Consider the following 21002-nt stretch of genomic DNA (forward strand, 5'->3'; position numbering starts at 1 on the left):
TTCTACTTTGTCACTGTGCGCAGCATCCTAATGCATGCGAACGTTTGATATCTGCCATACATAAAACAGTGGGATAAACTAAAAGTATGTCATTAATTGGGTCAACAATAATTGTTACCTCGAAATTACATTTTACCAAAATATAATTAGATAAAAACTACGTCAGGCTTCCATTATGTAACAACTCTCGCGCGTGCGCAGAAGACAGCCGTCCTGTTCCGCCTGCATCAGTCATGACGCAGTACTCCCCAGAGCCGGTCTCGTGGTGGCGCCGTGTTGCGCATGACTCGGCTAGTCTCGCGGTATCAGCGGAATGACAGGCTGGGCTGTAGGATCAGCTGGACGCCGGGGAGCAGTGTGCGCGCCGGTGTGCTGAGTCCTGGAGCGTGTCCTCCCCGGGAGCGGGCAGGTAGGAGCGGCATGGCCTGTGTGCTGTCATCTCCCCGGGACGGTCTGTGTGTTCTGCTATAGAGTATGGATTGCTGAACGGAGAAAAAGATCTCCTCGGATGGATGCTGGAAAGCATGGACGTCTGTGTGCTGCTGACAGTTCAGATGACAGCCTATTGTATACATGATCTGTACAGGGGGACTGGCTGATGTGCTGTGCTTTACACGTCTAATGTATTACTATATTTCTGTATATTTCATATATATTTGTTGTTGTTGTAATGACCTGTTGGTGATGAGTGATTCTCCAAGTTTGGTCAGTGATCCCTGCACACTGGTTGGTTATTGATCTGTCATCCTTGTTTTCATCTGCTCTCTGCTGTAGTGATCAGTGCTAGGCAAGTCATTTGTATGATACTTGGAGCATAACTTCGTCTGCTGTGGATTCCTGTTTGGCTCTGGCAGGATTAATGGTGGCTGTACAATCTGACAGTCATAATTCCCTTTCACATCAGTTTCACCCGGGCATTACGTATGTCCATTTATGGACGAAAAACGGACACCCATGTATTTCTATGGACTAGGGGATGTAAATGAATGATCATCCGTTTACATTCGTTAATGTCCGCATCCCTTAACCACTTGCTTTCCTGAGGATTTACCCCCCCCCTTCCATTTTTTTGTGTTACGGCTCTGCGTTACTTTAACTGACAATTGCGCGGTCATGCAACGCTACACCCAAATGAGATTTGCGTCTTTTTTTTTTTTTCACACAAATTGAGATTTCGTTCAGTGGTATTTGCTCACCTGTGCGTTTTTTATTTTTTGACTATAAAAAGAGCCACCATTTTGAGAAAAAAACATGTTTTGACTTTTTGCTATGTCCAGTAAAAAAATTTAATCAAATTTCATCGTAAATATAGGCCAAAATGTATTCGTTGCATGTCTTTGCTAAAAAAAAATCCCAATACGTGTAAATTAATTGGTTACGTGAAAGTTTTAGTGTTTACGAATGGCGGTATATATACTGGAATTTTTAAAATAATGTTAACTAGTAAGGGCGGCAATCAGCGACTTATAGTGGGATTGCGGCAGACATTCTGAAACTGGGGGAACTGACTTTCACTTTAAATGATAATGGTAAACAGGACAAGCAGAGAGTGAATCTTCCTAAAGCAGAAACAGACAGCAATAAAAATGGACAGGGGTTCTAATCCCTCTTCACTCTGTCCAAAATTCAGTCCATTTAACATGATTTCCTATGGGACATGTTCACATCTCTGCATTTTCACCCGGTGCGTTTTTTGGAAAGGGTCAGGGACATTTTTGAATGCAGAACATTGCATTTTTGGTTCTATAGACTTCAATGGGAACCCTGCAGAAAAGCATGTATTGCGTTTTGCCACGTTTTATCTGCATTTATGATGCGTTTTGCGTTTTTAAATCTCGCCTGGCAACAAGAAAAACATGAAAATACCCCCCCAAAATGCGTTAAAAACGCAAGTGCAAAAACGTAAAACAAAACACAATGCCGGAACGCCTCAAATGCAACCTGCATAGGTGTGAACCTAGCCTGAAGGTGAACTTATCCTTTAACTATTGATCAAATCCACTTTTCGGCTTGTCGTATGTCAAATGGGTTGTCAACTATAAATCAATTATTACTTTTGGATGAGAGTGATCGGGGAAGAAAAAAATCGATCATATACTGTAGAGTGTATGGCCACCATTAATATGTCACTTGTTTGTTTAAAGGTTTGACATCACCATAACTCAGTAAGGTAGACACGAGGGCCTGCCCCTGATTGGATATACTGATAGGTTAAAGTAGGCAGCTGCTCAGATTACATAGTTTTGGTAAATCTAAAGTTGATTGTATAAGGATTGTGCGGCTAGATTGTAATGTGTATGGTGACCCTTAATTATGAAGGATGCACATGGCTCATATTATGTAAGAAACCGCATGGGTATAAAAAAAACAGAAAAAAAGTGAGTTCCATGCATCATATGCTCTGAATTCAATCTCAATGGGGACACTATCTGCATGGAGTTTGCATGTTTTCCCTGCGCTTACGTGGGTTTTATTTGGCTATTCTGGTTTCTTCACACACTGCAAAAGACACAGTAGCAGGTTAATTGGCTGCTGTCTAAATTGGCCCTAGTATGTAACTAAGGGTGGCCATACATTATATGATTTTTTTTTTTTGTACAAGTTTCCTTTAGAATTCCCAAAACCATATAATATGAGGTTAAACCTAAACACTTTGAATTTGTATGCAATCAGGCAGGCCCTTGCACTACATAGTTGATGGCTAAAGCAAAAGGAGATTGAATAAGAAAATTGCATAATGTATGGCCAACCTTAGATTTCAGGCTCCTTAAGGGCAGGGACTGATGTTAACATGTTACCAGAGTATGTTCAGTGCTGTGTAAATTGTCATTGCTTTATACAGTAAATACTGTAATAAATTATAGAGTCTGGATAAACAGCACAATCAGTTTTACACCTGAATCGCACAGGAATGCTGTCCCTGTATCTGTGTGATTCAGTGCAGTGCGATTTTTCAGCCCATTCATTTGGGGGGTTGCAGTAAAAATAGACGGTTGAGCCCAGGGTCGGACTGACCATTTGGAAACTCGGGCACTGCCCGACGGCCCGGGCTCAGTAAGGGGCCCCATGAGATGCCCTTGGTACCTTTTTTATAGGCTTTTTTGAGTTTGGGCAAGGACACGGGCCCCATAATCCCCTATTGCCCGGGGGCCCCATGAGTTGTCAGTCCGCCCCTGGTTGAGCCATGATTTTACCACCTCCCAACTACCCACCTTAAGCTACAATGGTTGCCAAATGGAGTGATATGCAGCATCAAAATTTACACCCCATGGCATGATAGGCGGACAGTACCGCCACCAGACGCAAACCATGCATATAAATAGGGCTGCTGCGCAACCTCCCTGCAATCATGTGTAATGCATATGGTTGTGGCACTGTGCTGCAGGCGTTTCAGGGTTAAAGCAGGTGGTGTGGGGGCGACATATAGAACCCAGACAAAGGTTAAAATAAAGCAGTAGCATAGAAAGCACTATAGGAGACAGAAGAAGGCAGCCATATAGATTGTATTTAGAGATTAGAGAAGCAGACTGGTAGAAATAGAAAGTGTAGCAAAAAAGTAAAAGCAGTGTAGAGTAGAATGGACGTAGATCTAGGACAATGGGAACAGGGTGTCTGCTTAGTAGGAGGAAAGCTACTACAAGAGTCGCATCTGTCTTCAGGTGGGATTTATCATTGGGCAATAAGTGGACGTAGTTTAAGGTGCCCCACCACATCTCTCAGCATGGACTGCGGAGCATAGAACGTTCATGATCACGGATGTAGAAGTGTTGTGTTTTCTGGTTTACTGAGGTGGAGTCATCACTTTCATCAGAGCGATAATTCTTTATTCATGTGTTTTAGGGAAGTTGGCCTAGCTATTGTAATGTGTTTTGTATAAAACGTTTTTGTATATGTAGAAAAAAGATCAAAATAAACAATGTGCATAAATGTTTGTATAAGTATGGAAGTATTTATATATTTTTTTTTCTTCTGCATCAAAATTGCATGCAGTTTTTTTCCATGTATTCCATTGGCCCTAGTTCACGCCAGTGCAGTCAGTTGCAGTCAGTTTCCGGTGCAGAAAAAAAAGTAGAACTTTTGCACAGAACTGTTCTGGAGCATAGCAAACTGCACCGGAACTGTGTGTTTGAACTGTAAAGCAAAAACATATCTGGAATGCATCTGGAGTGCATTTTTGAAGTGTGAACTGGTCCTAAAAGAGAATTTCAGGTTTACCTGTATATTCAGGTCCCTTTCACACTAGGTGATTTGCCCATGTGTGTTCAAATCCCCATCTTTTTTTAATCCTTCTCCTTGCAGGGATAACATTTTGGGCTACAGGAGTTCTGATGGGTCTGCAGCAATGTCACATGGACAGTGCTGACCAATCAGATGCCATCTAGCCAGAACTGTCATCGTTCAAGAACAGGAGAGAGAGACGCTTAACAGGTCTGGGGATTTCAAATCCCTGCGGCTTTCTCTCCTCTACTAGCAGTGATAACAGTTCAGGCTAGATGGCATTTCATTGGTCAGCACTGTCCATGTGACAGTGCTGACCAATCAACAGCCCTCTAGCCTGAACTGTCATCCCTGAAAGGAGAGGAAAGAAAGTGAAATCCCCACCGCTTTCTCTCCTACCACTGAGAATATGGAACATCTGCCTCCATAGTATATATCATTCGCCAACTCTCTGCTGCGAGAAACCTCACTGCGCCGCTCCTGTGTGAACTCAGGCTATGACAAGCCTGGGTTCACACAGGAGCAATGGGAATCACATTCCTGTTCAAATCGCATGCTATTCTTTGCAGTACGAATTGCGTCCGTCAACACAAATCTCACCGTAAAGTAACGGTATCGGCGAGTACTTGACTGAAAGAATCTGTACTCGTACTCACCGAAAAACAAAAAACACTGTATCCCTGCCTGGAATTAATCTTTAAAGTTCTGTACAGATACATTTCCTAAAAGACAGAGCCATAAAAAAAGTGTGATTGAGTAAGCTGAGGATGACACTTAGGGGTTGATATACTAATGGCAAATAGACCTTGTACTTTGCAAAGTGCAGCTGCTCCAGAGCTTAGTAAAAGAGGTGTGCCCAATCACATGCAAGGGAAAATAAAACCAAAAATACCCCAGCATTTTTGTTTGCATGTGATTGGATGATGGAAGTCAGCAGAGCTTCTGCTCATTTACTAAGCTCTGGAGCAACTGCACTTGCAGAGTGCACAGTCTATTTGCCTTTAGTAAAATAACCCCTTAATGTGCAAGTACATAACTTTGCTTTGCTTTCTGGAAAACCTGCAGCTGAATTGTTGCAGAAAATGGCTAAGCATGTTTTATACAGGCAACACAGGATGGAGAAGACTCATCACATGGTTGGATCACACTTCTGGAAAAGAATACAGCTGCAAGTTTCTACAGTCACTAAATGGCAGACCATGCTCCAAGAACAGCCCGAGCAGCACTCCTGCCCGGACCGCCAGACTGAAATGACAGATCTGCTGCTCAACAGGACAGTCGTCACGGAAACCAGTGACATCACGCGTGCGCCCCGTCCCTTGCAGCTCACTGTCTCTCCGACTCCCGCTCCCTGCCTGTACACAAGCACGCAGATCCTTCAGCAAGGATCTCGGCAAGCTCCTGTCTGCCCTCAGGGTAGGGTGTGGTCTTACAGGGGCACTCTGATGGGCGCATTTATATTAAGGGGTACTCTGATGGGCACATTTAATGTTAAGGTGTACGCTGATGGGTACAACATTGAATGTGCCCATCAGAGTGTCCCTTAGCATAAAATGTACCCATCAGAGTGCCCCCTTAATAAAAATGTGTTCATCAGAGTGCCCTTAATAAAAATGTGTTCATCAGAGTGCCCCTTAATAAAAATGTGTTCATCAGAGTGCCCCTTAATAAAAATGTGTTCATCAGAGTGCCCCTTAATAAAAATGTGTTCATCAGAGTGCCCCTTAATAAAAATGTGTTCATCAGAGTGCCCCTTAATATAAATGTGTTCATCAGAGTGCCCCTTAATATAAATGTGTTCATCAGAGTGCCCCTTAATATAAATGTGTTCATCAGAGTGCCCCTTAATATAAATGTGTTCATCAGAGTGCCCCTTAATATAAATGTGTTCATCAGAGTGCCCCTTAATATAAATGTGTTCATCAGAGTGCCCCTTAATATAAATGTGTTCATCAGAGTGCCCCTTAACATAGAATGTGTTCATCAGAGTGCCCCTTAACATAGAATGTGCCCATCAGAGTGCCCCTTAACATAGAATGTGCCCATCAGAGTGCCCTTAACATAGAATGTGCCCATCAGAGTGCCCCTTATTTTATGTTAAGGGGCACAAATGGGCGCATGTTATGTTAAGGGCCACAAATGGGCACATGTGATAGAAAGAGGCAATCTGATGGGGAAATATAATGGAAAGGGGTACTATGAGTGTAAGGGGCACTCTAGACAGGAATACCTGATGTAAGGTGGCATTGTGATGGAGATACCTGATGTAAAGGGGCACTCTGATGGCGACACCTAATGTAGGGGGGCACAATGATGAGCACACCCTATTCGGACCTCGTCCAGAAGAAAATGTTAGTGACCAGACCACCTTGAATTTTAATTCAATACCCCTGGTCTAGAGCAATATATGAAGTTAAAAATACTGTGAAATCGCCGAAATGGCTGCTGTACACTGAAGTTCTGTACCTTTCTCCTGAATCACTGCACTGCTGTGCAGTGATGCTAGAAAAGGGGAGCTGCTGTTTGAATAGAAAACATGCTAAAAAACTTTCACTGTTCAGGTGTTTTCAATTGAAGTCTATGAAGACAAAAACGCTCAATTCTGCCTGAAAAGTAGCTCATGTACTTTTTTGAGCGACAGGTGACAGGACTCTCAAATGTAAATAGAAGCCATTGAAATGAATGAAATTTTCCTTGTTGAGTGTTCTGTAGCTCGAAGCTCCAAACCACTCAAGTGTGAACAGGACCTCTAGTTTCTTGACCCTCATTGTCCCAAGACTTGCAATCTTAACATCTGCTCTCATAAAAATGGAACATTCTTTTTTTTTTTTTGGAAACAAAGGCGGTCAATGCGCTAAGAGATAAATACCACATGAATGTTTGAGCTAAAATAACTCATGCAATATTTCTCTAGAAAGTGGTCAATTCATTAAAAATCATGCGTTGTTTTCTGAATGTGGTAAATATTTGTTTTGCAATATTTACCACTTAAATTTAGTGTTATTTTAGAGATTTTTTCACTTTTTATTTTTTTTTAACTAAGAACGCTGCATTGGAAGAAGAAGTAAATGCACACAGAAATATTATGAAACTGAAAACATTCTCGTGTGCAAATGTAACAATTTAATTTTCATTCCTGAGCTTAGAGCAGAACATTTCCACACTGATACATTGTATACTCTTAACTTATTCTGTTATTTTATACTTTGCTAAAATACGACTGCCTACTGATAGGTGATAAATAACAAATGTGTGTGTTCTTTAGGCTCCATTCGCACTTGTGCGGTTTTAATTGTGACTTTACAGTGCGACCTGATGTGTGTTTTATGCGACTTTGGGTAAGTGCAACATTGTACAGCACAAACAAACATTCTTAGTCAAAGCCAAAGTCACACACCAGTTGCAGGTATAACATTCAGGTGCGGCTTTCATGTGACTTTGGAGAGTTTACATTGAAGTCTATGGCCCTCCAGTTGCATGAAAGTCAGACCAAAGTAGTGCAAGAACTACTTTCAAGTCGCTGCGACTTGAAGTCGCACAGATATGAATGGTATTCATTGGGAAACATGGGGTGCGACTTCTCATGTGACTTTGGACCCCAAAATCACATAAGTCGCATAAAAGTATAAATGAGCTCCTGGTGAATTTACTATAATGATTTATCTCCTTCTGTGACGAATTGACGTTTATTATCTCATGCAATCCTTCTGAAAAATGGGTCACATGACCTTCATATCACATGCAAAATCCTTTATTGAATTGACCCCAAAATTCCTTAGAGGAGTTTGGGCCCCACCCACTACCCCCCAAAATTTTTTTTTAGGTCAACAGCTACAAATACTGTAGCTTCTGACTTTAAGGGCCGGTTCACACTATAGAAATGCAGTCTAGATGCGTTCCGGATGCATTTCTGCATGCGCTTTTTGGACATATTCCGAATCATGTTTTATGTGGCTTTGATGCATTCCAGTTAATTTTTCCCCTCTTTGTCTTCAATTTAAACAGGGACATGTGTGTTCCAGTGCATTTTACCACGTTCCAGTGCAGTTCTGTACAGAAAAAAATGCAGCATGTTCTACTTTTCTTTTTTTTTTTTTTTTTTTTTCCTGCAACCAGAATGCACTGGAACTGCAAGCACTGATGTAAACTATGACACTGACAACCATATAACCTACTTTCTGTGTGTTTTGGATGCAGAAAAAAAGCAACTGAAACGCATGTAGTGTGAACTGGCCCTTAGGGCTAGTTCACACTAGGTGCAGTCCAGTGTATTTTTCTTTTTCCCGCATCAAACATGCATGCACAGTGTTTTCCATGTATTCCAATGGCCCTAGTTCACACCAGTGCAGTCAGTTTCCGGTGCAGAAAAAAAAGTAGAACATGCTGCATTTTTTTTCTGCACTGAACTGTGCTGGAACATGGCAAACTGCACCAGAACTGCGTGTGGCGTGAACTGTAAGCAAAAACAATATCCGTAATCCATTTGAAGTGCATTTTTGTAGCGTGAACTGGCCCTTAATATAAGCCATGTCCTCACCCGAGCCGATTTTTCAGTTGGCTGTTGGGTGCTGGAGCTGCCATCTTGATTAAGGGAAACTGGCAGTAAAGCTTTATGGTTTTACAGCCATCCTCCTACTATGCGCTTTGTTAATGGGCTGCAGTCTTCTGGGACATGTGAAGTGTCCCAGAAGGCTGCTGAGGAAGGAAGGGCGGGGGCGGGGGGGGTCGACCATCTGGGTCAGTTTGCTGTGGCAAACTGAGCCAGGCATGGGAGCTGGTATCTGTCAAAACCAGGTACCTGCTTTCCCCCCCTCAAAAGGTGCCAAATGCGGCAGCAGAGGGGGGAGGGAGGCAGACAACCAGAGCTTTCCCTTTCAGGTGGAACGCTGCTTTACTGCAAAATATACTTTGTATCACACGTGGTATGTTTGTAGACTTGTAGGCTTCAAAGGTTATGGTCATTTTTGGTACACATTTTCCAAAAAAATGACCATATGGACAAGGGGTCCCAGTAGAGTAAATCAAATAGACTAGCTTGTAATAATATTGATTGCTGTAGACGCCATACCTGTACGCCATTTTTTTCCCCTTGAAGCCTGGCTGAAATGCTGCCAAAGGTGAACTTATGCATATGGATGTATATACAGATGTATGGGTGTACAGTGCTCAAATACATCAGCTAATACATAATTCTGTCCATAGAAATGTATATGCGTGTAAACACCAGTACTTGTATTTTACACACACATGCATATGGGAATAATTTCACAGCACCAGTATCGGTGTTCAACATGCATATACCTGCATACAACATATTATGTCAATACTTTCCTATGGTTGGAGCTACACACCAGCTGGGGCTCCTGGGCGCCACTAATACAGGCATATTTTAAGCTGTATGCCCATAGTCCTGCATTTATGTCCATGAACCCTACAGCATAATTGAACCCCAGAATAATACAATACAGCTTAGTAATCCTTAGATGTGGTGATTACCGGTATATTAGTTTTTTTTATTTTTTTCAAGCTAATATTGTAAGTAGAGAGAATACCTGTTGATCGTGCCAGAAATGCATTGCTCTTGCCAGCTTTCAGAATCTTATATGTGTAAATTACTGAATGAGGAAAGAACAAAGAGAGGGCGCACAGGCCTAGTGCATTACCCTAAAAAATGTTTAATAAGAAATAAAATAGGTGTTGTACTCACAAACGAGAACAAAGTCAAGGCACATCATAAAAGAACAGCTGGGTCAACACCGCGCTGAGTAACAGTCTGCAATGGGGAGTGTAGACATCCAATAGGCTGATGCGTTTCGATGACTTGCCTCTTCCTCAGAGCCACTCTCAGTCCTCGAAACGCGTCAGCCTATTGGATGTCTACACTCCCTATTGCGGACTGTTACTCAGCGCGGTGTTGACCCAGCTGTTCTTTTATGATGTGCCTTGACTTTGTTCTCGTTTGTGAGTACAACACCTATTTTATTTCTTATTAAACATTTTTTATGGTAATGCACAAGCCTGTGCTCCCTCTCATTGTTCTTTCCTCATTCAGTATATTTGGATTCCCCTGGTCCATTTGAGGGCAGCAAGGTGTGCATGTTCCAGAACATTCTTAATGTGGTTGTAGCCTGCATCGAGTCCATCCCCAAGCGCAGGAGCATTTGTGTTTGCTGGTTCATGTGTAAATTACTGTATTAACCACATCATCCCCTATGAAATCAAACAACTGCAGGCATGGCTCCCTCCAGATACGGCGGAGAAGCAAGTGTGGCCATCCAGGAACAGAAAGTTATTTTAAAGTGGTTGTAAAGGCTCAAGGTTTTTTACCTTCATGCATTCTAAGATAAAAAACCTTCTCTGTGCAGCAGTGCTTTCAGCCTCCCTAATACTAACCTAAGCCTCCTTTCGATCCAGTGATGTGCACTGGAGTCTCGACTATCCCATGACTCCCTCTTCTCATTGTCTGAGACATTGACTCCCCCTGCTGTCAATCACAGCCAGTGAGCCAATGAGGAGAGGGGGCGGGGCTGAGGTGCCTCTCTGTGTGTGAAAGGACACATGGCGCCGCAGGTACCTCCATAGCAAGCTGTTTGCTGTGGGGGCACCCAATAGGAGGGAGGGGCCAGGAGTGCCTGGGGGGGCCCTAGAACGAGGAGGATCGTGGCTGCTCTTTGTAAAACCACTACAGAGTGCAGGTAAGCATGATGTGTTTGTTATTTTAAAAAAATTAAAAATTAAACCTTTAGTATCACTTTAAGGTTTACTAGGTGAAAATAAAGGGGGAAAAAAGCCTGAAAAAAAGAAAATGAATGCAGTCACCTTATCTAGGGACTGGAAAGCTGCAATATTATAAATTTTAGTTTTGATAAGCTGTAAAGGGGAACTATCACTTTTGCCCATTTAAGGAAAAATGGCAGTGTTTGTGTAAAAGGGACCCCCATGGGTTACTGACAGTTGCCTGGATGGCGCTTTGCTGTCATTCTTTCCTCCATCACAGCTGTCATTAAAATCCCCAGTGCGAGCTGGTTTAAACTCTAAAGAAAAGGGTGATATTACCCCCTCTGTCATGTAACAGTGTCCAGACTTTGCAGTTTGAACCTTGCAGGTTCTGTTTGAACCAAGAGCTGTCACATCGGTTGGAGTCCCACTCCTTCGTGACCCAGATATGTTGATATTTTTACTTAACATCATTGTGTTTATTGGGCTGTTTGGAAGCACTTATTCATTTGAATGGACCTTACTGTAAGAGGCAGTAAAGCAGTTAATGGCATTTGCCAAACATTAACTGCCAATGAGTTTTCCTGATGCATGTGTTTTAAGTGACAGTCATTAATTAACCAAATGTACGTCTTTATAAATCTGTCTAGCATTTCCAATATTTGAAACCTTTTTGTGCTGGCCCATTGCGTAGAATGATTTTGTGTTTTTTTTTTTTGTACATTTTCCCTATGCCGTAACCAGCAGTTAAACGTTACCAGTACGAAGATGCTATTTAGAGTTTATGTTCTTTGGCTAGAAGACAGAACTTTTGGTCTGAGTCATGCAGTGTTCTTGTGATTTAGCTTGAACTGGGTTGGGAACGTTTGGCTTCCTTTCTGATTCATAGCAATTCTAAAACAAATTTGCCAGGAGTTGTTGTAAACTTGCTCTAATACACAGTTCTATCCTATTTGCATTCTAGTTATGGTTAATTGTTTGTCAGAAGCCTACAGCATCCCATGCTGTAGTAAAAAGTAGAATTTGACCGACCTCACCATCCTCAGTTTTCCACTCCAGGGCCCGTTCACAACAGCAGCTGTGCTAGGACAAAGCCAGTGGTGTGCGGTAGAATGACAGCATTGGAGATGCACCAATCCCGGCTTAATGCAAACTTTACTTTTTTATGCAACCTTTATTGAAATGTAACAAGGTGACATTTTTATTAAAGGATAAGTTCACCTTTTGACCAGAAATAATAAATGCACATTTTTTTTTTTGCAGGTAAAAAAATGTACATTTTATTATTTTTGCCTGCAGTAACCTGTAAAGCATTACACCAGCGATCATCAGATTGCTGGTGCCATGCAGGTCTCCTGCACACCTGTCAGTATATCTGCTTGCCCTTGCGGGCTATAGATATACTGATGGGAAGAATCAAAGAGCTGTGGTAGTTCATTGACAACTACAAGCTGACAGCCGCTAAGACTTGTAGTTCATTAATTCACAGAACACTGTGAATAAATGACACAGCATTGTGGGCGGAGCCCTGCACGGATGCACTGTTTTTTAAAAGTGACAGCTAGTACAGGAAACTTCTCCCTGTACTTCTGTCATAGGGAGGGGGGCAGCGGCTGCAGCTTTGGGAACATGTTACATGTTCCACCTTAGAAACAGGCGGAACATGTAACATGTTCCTAAAGGTGAACTTATCTTTTAAATACTATTGGCCATAGCACAGCCAATGCAGTTGTAGCTTCGCTAAAAAGAAAAAAAAAAATCTGTATGTCATACTTTTTTTAGTGCACAGCACCGCAACAAGGTGGTCTGAAGTGGGAAGATAGGAAACACGGCATTTTGTTTGTCTTGCGGTAGGACTGTGCTAGGCAAGGCGGTCCAGCGCACTTCCACCACACCTGACCTGAACGAGCACTAAAGGGATAGCGTTTGATGACAACTGTAAGGACCATAGGTTATTCTGTAGTAGTTCAGCGGGGTACAATAAAATACATGAATCCTTGTTATACCATCTTCCTGTTTGCTGGATTTGATCAACCCCTCCTTGTCTTCATGTCTCGCTAAAAGAAAGGACAACTAATGTTGTAGTGATGGGCCATAACTAAGGCATGGAAGGGGGTGGGCCACAGTCAGCAATAAGTAATTTAGTCCGTCTGCAGTGGAAATGCAAACTAGTTTTCTGAGATTGAGACGCAGGAGAAAGAACAGACTTGATCTGAAGGCACATACGGGTTGATGTCCTAAAACTGGAGAGTACGAAATGTGGTTCAGCTCTTCATAGAAACCAATCAGCTTCCAGGTTTTACTGTCGACGCTTAACTGAACAAGCTGAAGTTAGAAGCTGATTGGCTACTATGCACAGCTGCACTAGATTTAGCACTCTCCAGTTTTAGTCAATCTACCCCATGGTGTCTCCTACAACAAGCTAAGTTTCAGGGTTACTTTGATAAGCTCTGAGCCTCTCTAGGGCTGAGGATTCTTCCCACCACCATATGACCGTGTAGGACCAACCATCGAATAGAGGACCGCAGTCCTCCACACCTGCAAGTACCTAGTAATTTCTTTTCTCCTAGCAGCTGAAAAGAAGAGAGGAGGAGTTAACATGTATGTAAATCCTAGATCTATTTTTCTTGACATAATGCCTCACAGTGTACAGTGTTTTTCATCAAATGTTTTTTGTGAATCTGTTGCAAAATGAGATATTCTCGGTAACAACACTTCTTCTTTCTAGATGACAACATTAAGCCACAGCCTGTCAATCAGCAGTCACAGCATTGTTAAACATCCTTTCCTGCTTCTTTAGCCATTATGACTATCAGAGAGAGGTAGCCCAATGGCTAACCAAAGAATTCTGCACACAGGCTAACTGCTGCTAATTGTAAGGTAAAGGCTTGGCATTTTCATCCTGCAACAGGAAGTGCTGTTACTGGCACAACCCCGTCTTAGGAACTTTAAGCAAATCACATTTTGTGAAAATGTTGCAAAGTGATTCTAAAGGCCTGAAAAAAACCCAGTCATGTGCATACTTACCTACTGTGTGTAGTGGTTTTGCACAGAGCAGTCCAGATTCTCCTCTTCTCGGGTCCCCCGCCAGTGCTCCTGGCCCATCCCTCCTGTCGGGTGCCCCCACAGCAAGAATCTTGCTATGGGGGCACCCAAGCATGCGCACTTCCCAGCCGCTGCTACGTGTGTCCATTCACACATGGAGAAATGGCTCGGTCCCACCCCCTCTTCTCATTGGCTCACTGGCTGTGTGCCACTGGTTCCCACTGCTGTCTCAGCCAATAAGGAGAGGGAGTTCCGGGTTAATTAAGACTCCAGTACACATCAGTGGATCAAGAGGGGGCTTAGGTGAGTATTGGGGGGCTGGGTTGCGATGCTGCACAGGGAAGGGTTTTTTACTTTTGTGCATAGCGTGCATGAAGGTAAACAACCTTGAGCCTTTACAACCACTTTAACAAATCAAGGCTCCTCTGCATATGCAGAGAGTAGTGGTTAATGATTCATACTCTGAATGCTCTAGGGTTGTTAGTGGTGTACCCCAAGGGTTAGTGTTGGGACCCTTACTTTTTAATATATTGATAAATGCTTAAGGGCTTGGTGCAGATGACTCCAGCATGTCTCCAGCTTACAAGCCGATCTCAATGCACTGTTTATTTGGTCAACTATGTGGCAAATGAGATTTATATTTCAAGGATTTTGTTCAAGGATTTTATTCAGTATAACAAGCCAACAGTTCAGACATGTACACCGGAATACTAGACTGACACATAATGGCAATACAAAATAGAAACCAGGAAACCAACATGCTCTCCCAAAATAACAATGGTAAGAAAAAAGGAAATCACATAGGTCAAATGTTCAATTTAATAAACAATCACAATGCATCTTAGTGGGCTCTATGTATGTGAATGAGCAAATTCTTTAACAGGTAATGACATAGTAAAACGGGCATAGCATACATAAACAAGAAAAAAAAACACTTTTGTATGAGTTAACTCCGTATAGGGGATCTGTAGAGGGGAGAAAGAGAAAGGGGTTTGAAGAGGCAAGGAAGCACCTCCGCTCTCTCCTGTGAAAGAAAGAGGTATCGGACCTGGAGTCCAAGTTCGCTGGTTGTACTAGGTGTGTGTAGACTTGTCTCTCAGATAGTCCGCTGAGTCCAGATAATGGAACCAACAAACCCATGTATAGGTACATCTAGTCGGAGTGTCGTGCTACGTTTATAAGTTCCTCCATTTCGGCCATGTGTCTGATAAGTTGGAACCATTCTGCGATGGTTGGGGAATGCGTGGAGTTCCATTTCAATGGAATGCACCATCTGGCTGCATTTACAAGGTGCATGGCTAAAGATCTATGGTAAACAGAGCGGGGAAGGAATGAATGATGCTGGAGGTATTGGGCAGGTGTATAGTCCAGGTTATATGTAGTGATTTTAGCAATAAGATCATGTACTTTTGTCCAATATGGTTGTAGTTTGTGACACGCCCACCAAATATGCATCAGAGAGCCTGGGGTGGAGCTGCATCTCCAGCAGAGGGGTGAAAGAGAGCTAGAAATTCTGTGGAGGAGTTCAGGGGTTTTGTACCAGGCAGAGAATAACCGATCCCTTGTGGGTGTGGAGCAGAAGTCGTTCCCAGTCGGCTTCAGTAAGGCAAATGAGGTTTAATGTTGATAAATGTAAGGTTATGCACTTGGGGGGTAAGAATATGCATGCATCATACATACTGGGGGGGGGGGGTACAACTGAGGAAATCAATGGTGGAGAAGGATCTGGGGGTTCTGGTAGATAATAAGCTTAAAGTAGAAGTATAGGCAAAACTTTTTTTTTACATTTTGCTTAGAGCAAAGGAGGTTTATAACCCCTATCAGATTTTTTTTTTTCACCATCTGTGTCTCATTGCAGAGATTTCTTTCCTGTCCCATAGCCAAACAGGAAATCCCTTCAAATTAAGAGAGGAGATCCCTTTAAATAAAGATAATTCCTTGGGGACCCCCAGGTCACCCCTCTATTACTTTTCTGGGACAACCCAGAATTTAGGATTTTCTTACTTTCAGTGAAAATGGTAAACAGGACAAATAGAAAGTATGAATCTTCTTAATGGGGGCATAGACAGCAATAAAAAACAGGTGTTTCTTGTATTAAGAGAGGTATGCACTGCAGAGAGAGAGACATCATTTTACCCTTGTACAAATCATCTGGAATATGTAATTCAGTTTTGGGCAATTCACAAAAGGCATATCTGGGAACTGGAGTAAGTGTAGAGATGGGCAACCAAACTGATAAGCGGCATGGAGGAGCTCAGCTATGAGGAAAGATTAGAGGAACTGAATTTATTGTCTCTTGAGAAGAGGAGATTAAGGGGGATATGATTAACATGTATAAATACATCAGTGGTTCATATAGTGAACTCGGTGTAGAGCTATTCACTCTGAGGTCATCACAGAGGACAAGGGGGCACTCTTTACGTCTGGAGGAAAAGAGATTTAATCTCCAAATATGGAAAGGCTTCTTCACAGTAAGAACTGTGAAAATGTGGAACAGAGTCCCTGAAGAGTTGGTTCTGACCAGCTCAATAGATTATTTAAAAAAAAGGCCTTTATTTTTTTCCTAAATGCACATAATATAACTGGATACTAATATTTATAGGTAAAGGCGATCCAGGCATTATTAGATTGCCTCTTGGGGCACCAAGAAGGAATCCCCCCCCCCCCCCCCCCCGCTGGACCAAATTGAATCATGCCTTATTGGGTTTTATTGCCTTCCTCTGGATCAACTATGGGTATAGGTCTGTGTGTTTTCTCTGTTGGTTGAACTGGGTGGACTTTTTTTTTTCTCTTTTCAACCAGATAAGTAACTATGTAACTTGTGTACAGTGAGCCATGATGTGAAAGGAAAGTTGAGTATACTCTGCTGGGAAGGGAGGCATTAAAAAGGGATTCTTTCATTAAAAGGGGCATATTACAAAGGAGTACTTGGATACTTGCTTCTTTTGCTGCCTGCGCTGCTAAACTCTTTATTAGTAAGGATGCTTCCATTTCTCCTTTCTCTCCAGCTTTCTGTGGTTCTACAAGCAGACCTGTATATCTCTGCATCCCTACAAAGTATTGTAGGCACAGGGGTTAAAAATACACACACTCATGCAATTGATCGCCCCTGTGTGGGTGAGTTTTATTGCCTCTGTTTATAATGTTAAAAATTAATAAAAATCATTGGAATATAAAAAAAAATACACACACCCACACTTGTATACAAACTTTTGTCTGGATCCGAACCTGCAAGCTTTGTGGTGTCTGGCTGTGGCGCTTCTCATTGTGCCGCCTGAAATGCTGATCAGCACTCAATATGGTCTCTGAGGACAGTCTTGCCTTGTATCTTGTTTCTGGTGAATCTTGAAGTCTGCTCCTCTTATGAACTTCCCGATTTAAGCCATGTCTCTGCACTTCATGTTTGCCAGATTATTCTCTCTCCAGACTACATCTTACTCCTTTGCGTACCTGCAGCCGTGCTTCTCTTAACCACCACTTGTTACTACATTTCACTTGTTCCCAGACTACACTTGATCTCTACCTGCTTTATCTGCTACTGGACCCCAGCTTGCTCACCTTCTGGTGGGGGTAATCCTTGATGACCACAACCTGGTACTAACATCAAACAAAAAGTGTACAAAAAAGTGGCAACAACCCCAACCTATAACTAGTCTTTGCAATAAAGTGCACATGGAAGGGCAACGCACATCACAAACAAAAGTTTCTCAGCACACTTAACAGCTAGCCTGCAAAACAACCAAATTGACCCTGTCTAACAATTCATTTTAAAACCAGTTTGTTTGCACACATTTGCCAATATATCTGTAAGCTGTAATGCCTACTTCAAGGCTCCTCCATGTACTGCAATCCCAACTGCATTTTAGAGTCTCCAAAGTTGGAGAATATATAGTAATGGATGAATTAAGGGTGTACTGTGTGTCCCATTGCCTTATGGAGGGGTGGGCTCCCTTGAGGCAAACCTGCTCTTAATTTATCCAATGTTATGTGTTCCAACTTTGGAGAAATTTTAGTGTTACGACCACAGTACACAGAGGAGCCTTGATGTAGGCATTGCGGCTTCCACATATATTTGTGAATGTGTGCAAACGAAACCCTCTGTTTTTAACTTGCATTGTTAGACCAGGTTGATTTGGTTGTTTTGTAAGCTAACTCGTAAGTGTGCTGGAAAATCTTATTTTTTTTTGTGCTAGCATGCAACAAAACCCTTCTCCACCATCAGGAGCTGTGGTGAATACCAGTTGGTGCTTAGACCCCTCAGTTCAGGTAAGCCCATGTCGTTCTCCAGGTTGACCTGCTTGTGTACTTATCCTGCTAGTCCTTGGGAGCCTCTTTACTGCTATAGCTCCTGGTCTGAGTCTGACCTCTGACCGTGACAACTTGCTAATACTGTTAAATAAGCGGTAGACTGCTTTGCAACAGATGTATGTCTAATTGTGCTTCTAATTTGCTTTAATCTCTATCCCTGTGTTGTGTGCTCTGTAAAGAGATCTGAAAGTTGATGTTGTAACATGAATTAATGGAAGTAAATTATTTTCTGCTTGTGTATGCTGATAGGCTGAAAAAAAGTTAATTGTTTTCTTCTGTTTTAGCATTTCCCTTTTTCAAATGATTCTGAGAAGTTGTGATATTGTAACAGTGAAGCACATAGCATAATTTATTGGTTGCTAGGCGGCCTAATCTGACACACATTATGTTCTCTACCATGTGACGGCACATGATTCCATGTGATTGAAGGATTTTTTTAAATGAGTTATTTTACATTTATTTTCAAGTCATATTGCTTCTTGGGTAATTGTGTTTTACGCTTGGTTTTTATTCACTGGAAAACAAGTTTTTAAATGATCGCTGAATATGTTTTATAATGAAGTTTTAATTTACATAAATTGTGACATTTTAATGTTTATAGGTGGTGTGCTGAACTGAGTTTCACATTCATTTCTTAGGTGAGCTCTGGTTTGCGTCTGTTATGATTGTCTGGCCAAATTTTTAGTATTCTCATTTCTCCTGTTGTGTGCTCCAGAAAAAAATAATATATTAGGGATCCAAGAGAGAGATTGTGATTTCTCGTAATGGCTGCTGCCAGTTTGCTGGCATTGGACAAGCACAGAGATCTTGTCTGAGCGATTAAACCTTAATTACTGCTTGAATTGATCCTTAAATTGGAACTGATTTACTTCTTAGCCATTAGAACTAGAGTTGTGAATGCCTGGTTAAAATAATTAGGAAAACATTTTTTTTTTACAAATGTTTTTTTTTTTTTGGGGGGGAAAATGTTTTTACAATGATAAATGTCTATGACGTGGTATTCAAACAATGTAACATGAAGACCTTTAATGAAAGATTTTTGAGACTTTTTCTAAAGGGCAAGTTCTTTCAGCTGACCGCTTCAAACAGGCGAATCCTGGATTTACAATTCAAGTAACACTGTACTTCTCAAACGAGAAATATACATTTCCGCCACTACTGGGCACTACAGGGAAAGGCTCCAGTTTGGTTTGCTTGTGGGCTCCATCGTGTTCCTCCTACAGTTAGATGATTATGGGATACAGTAGATGATAATTTCTTTTCTCTCAGGCCTTAATTGACAGGGTAAATATGTCTGACAAAGTAGTTTTATCTTTATAACCTTTAAAGCATTCTTATTAATGTTCTCCACCATCGCAGTATAAATGTTTACCTATAGTCTTCTCAGTAAATTGTGTTTTTTCTTTTCCTGTCAGTAAAATGGTGAGCCCAACATTTTAGAGTTTGCAAACATTTCCACAGTAAAATTTTCTGCTGAGGTCAAAACTGCAATTTTCAAATTTTGTGAGAAGAAATATGCTTTTCCAAATGCTATAAGGATGATAAAACACATCCTGGCATACCAGAGATGTCCTAATGACATGGAAAAATACTTTATGAAATTAATTGAGGACCATAATGAAATTGTAAAGTATTCTTATTCCAGAAAGCTTGTTGTTTCTGGATCCCAATAATGGTTTCTTCACCAGCAGCATTTTCAAGATGCCGTTCATTTTGTCAAACTATTCCACACTGAATTTGTTTTTTTTTTTTTAATTTTCCGAAAATTTCTATTTTTTTAGAAAGCGATTTAGTGTCCAGGCAGCTGTTCGTTTGAGCTGCAATGAGCCAGTGGTAGGGAGAAGTGTGTTGCACATTCAAGCGCATCAAACAGTTCCCTTATTTTTTGTGTCACTGCATGTCACCACACAGCAGTACAGTGCATTGAGTTTGCTGTGTGGTGACATGCAGGAACATCCAGTGAGATGCAGGTAATTTCACTTAGTGTCTAAAAAGAAAAAAAAAAGGTGCCAAATCCCGGTGATCTCTTCCATGCTCTTCAGGTAGATCTGTACCTCTCAAAAGTTGCCTGCCCCTGCACTACATGATTTGCTGGTGTGAAAGTGATGACAAGATTCACATTTGAAGCAGAAGTGAGGTAACACTCTTTTGCTTCCACTGTGTGATGAGACACCTAGCTAACAGGTGGGAAGCCTCACTTTCGTCATTCACTGTGGGTGCTGCTAGTAATACAGAGTCATTTCAAAGCTTACTGCACATCAAAGAGAGAATTGTTGGTGCCGCTTAGCTGGTGCCTCTGTGACTGAAGTTGCCAATTTATTTGCCATGTCGCGAGGTACAGTATCAAAACTTCGTCTGATAAGCAGAACTACAGTTGACATGGTCAACTGACCAAAAGAGACAAAAGGACATTGCACTGAACTGTGACCCAGAAAAAGAAAACAACTGCTGCAAAGGTGACTGCAGAGCTCAATCTCAGTCCTGTGAAGACTCGGCCATAACCTTTGATAGTGTACCTCGCAACTGTAACCATATAGCTGGTTATTTATATTTACCACTGCATATACAGTTAGGTCCATTTATATTTGGACACAGGCACAATTTTTTAGTTTTTTTTTTCAGGTATTTACCAAAACATATTCAAGCTATAGTTATATAATGGATATGGGCTGAAAGTGCACACTCTAAGGTTTAATTTAAGTGTATGTACATCC

At 41.7% G+C, this 21002-nt stretch overlaps 1 protein-coding gene across 1 annotated transcript in view; it reads left to right on the top strand.

Annotated features, from left to right (window-relative positions):
- The first annotated feature begins 269 nt into the window (after positions 1–269).
- Positions 270–21002, top strand: part of LYST (lysosomal trafficking regulator) — a 310685-nt gene continuing 289952 nt past the window's right edge. The window contains exon 1 of the mRNA XM_089668582.1: positions 270–409. The gene's annotated coding sequence lies outside the window, so the exon portion shown is untranslated. The remainder of the gene's footprint in view (positions 410–21002) is intronic.

The sequence above is a fragment of the Staurois parvus genome, unplaced genomic scaffold (assembly GCF_062004578.1).
Source record: "Staurois parvus isolate SC_StPar_1 unplaced genomic scaffold, SC_StPar_1.0 ptg000059l, whole genome shotgun sequence".
NCBI classification, from domain to species: Eukaryota; Metazoa; Chordata; class Amphibia; order Anura; family Ranidae; genus Staurois; species Staurois parvus.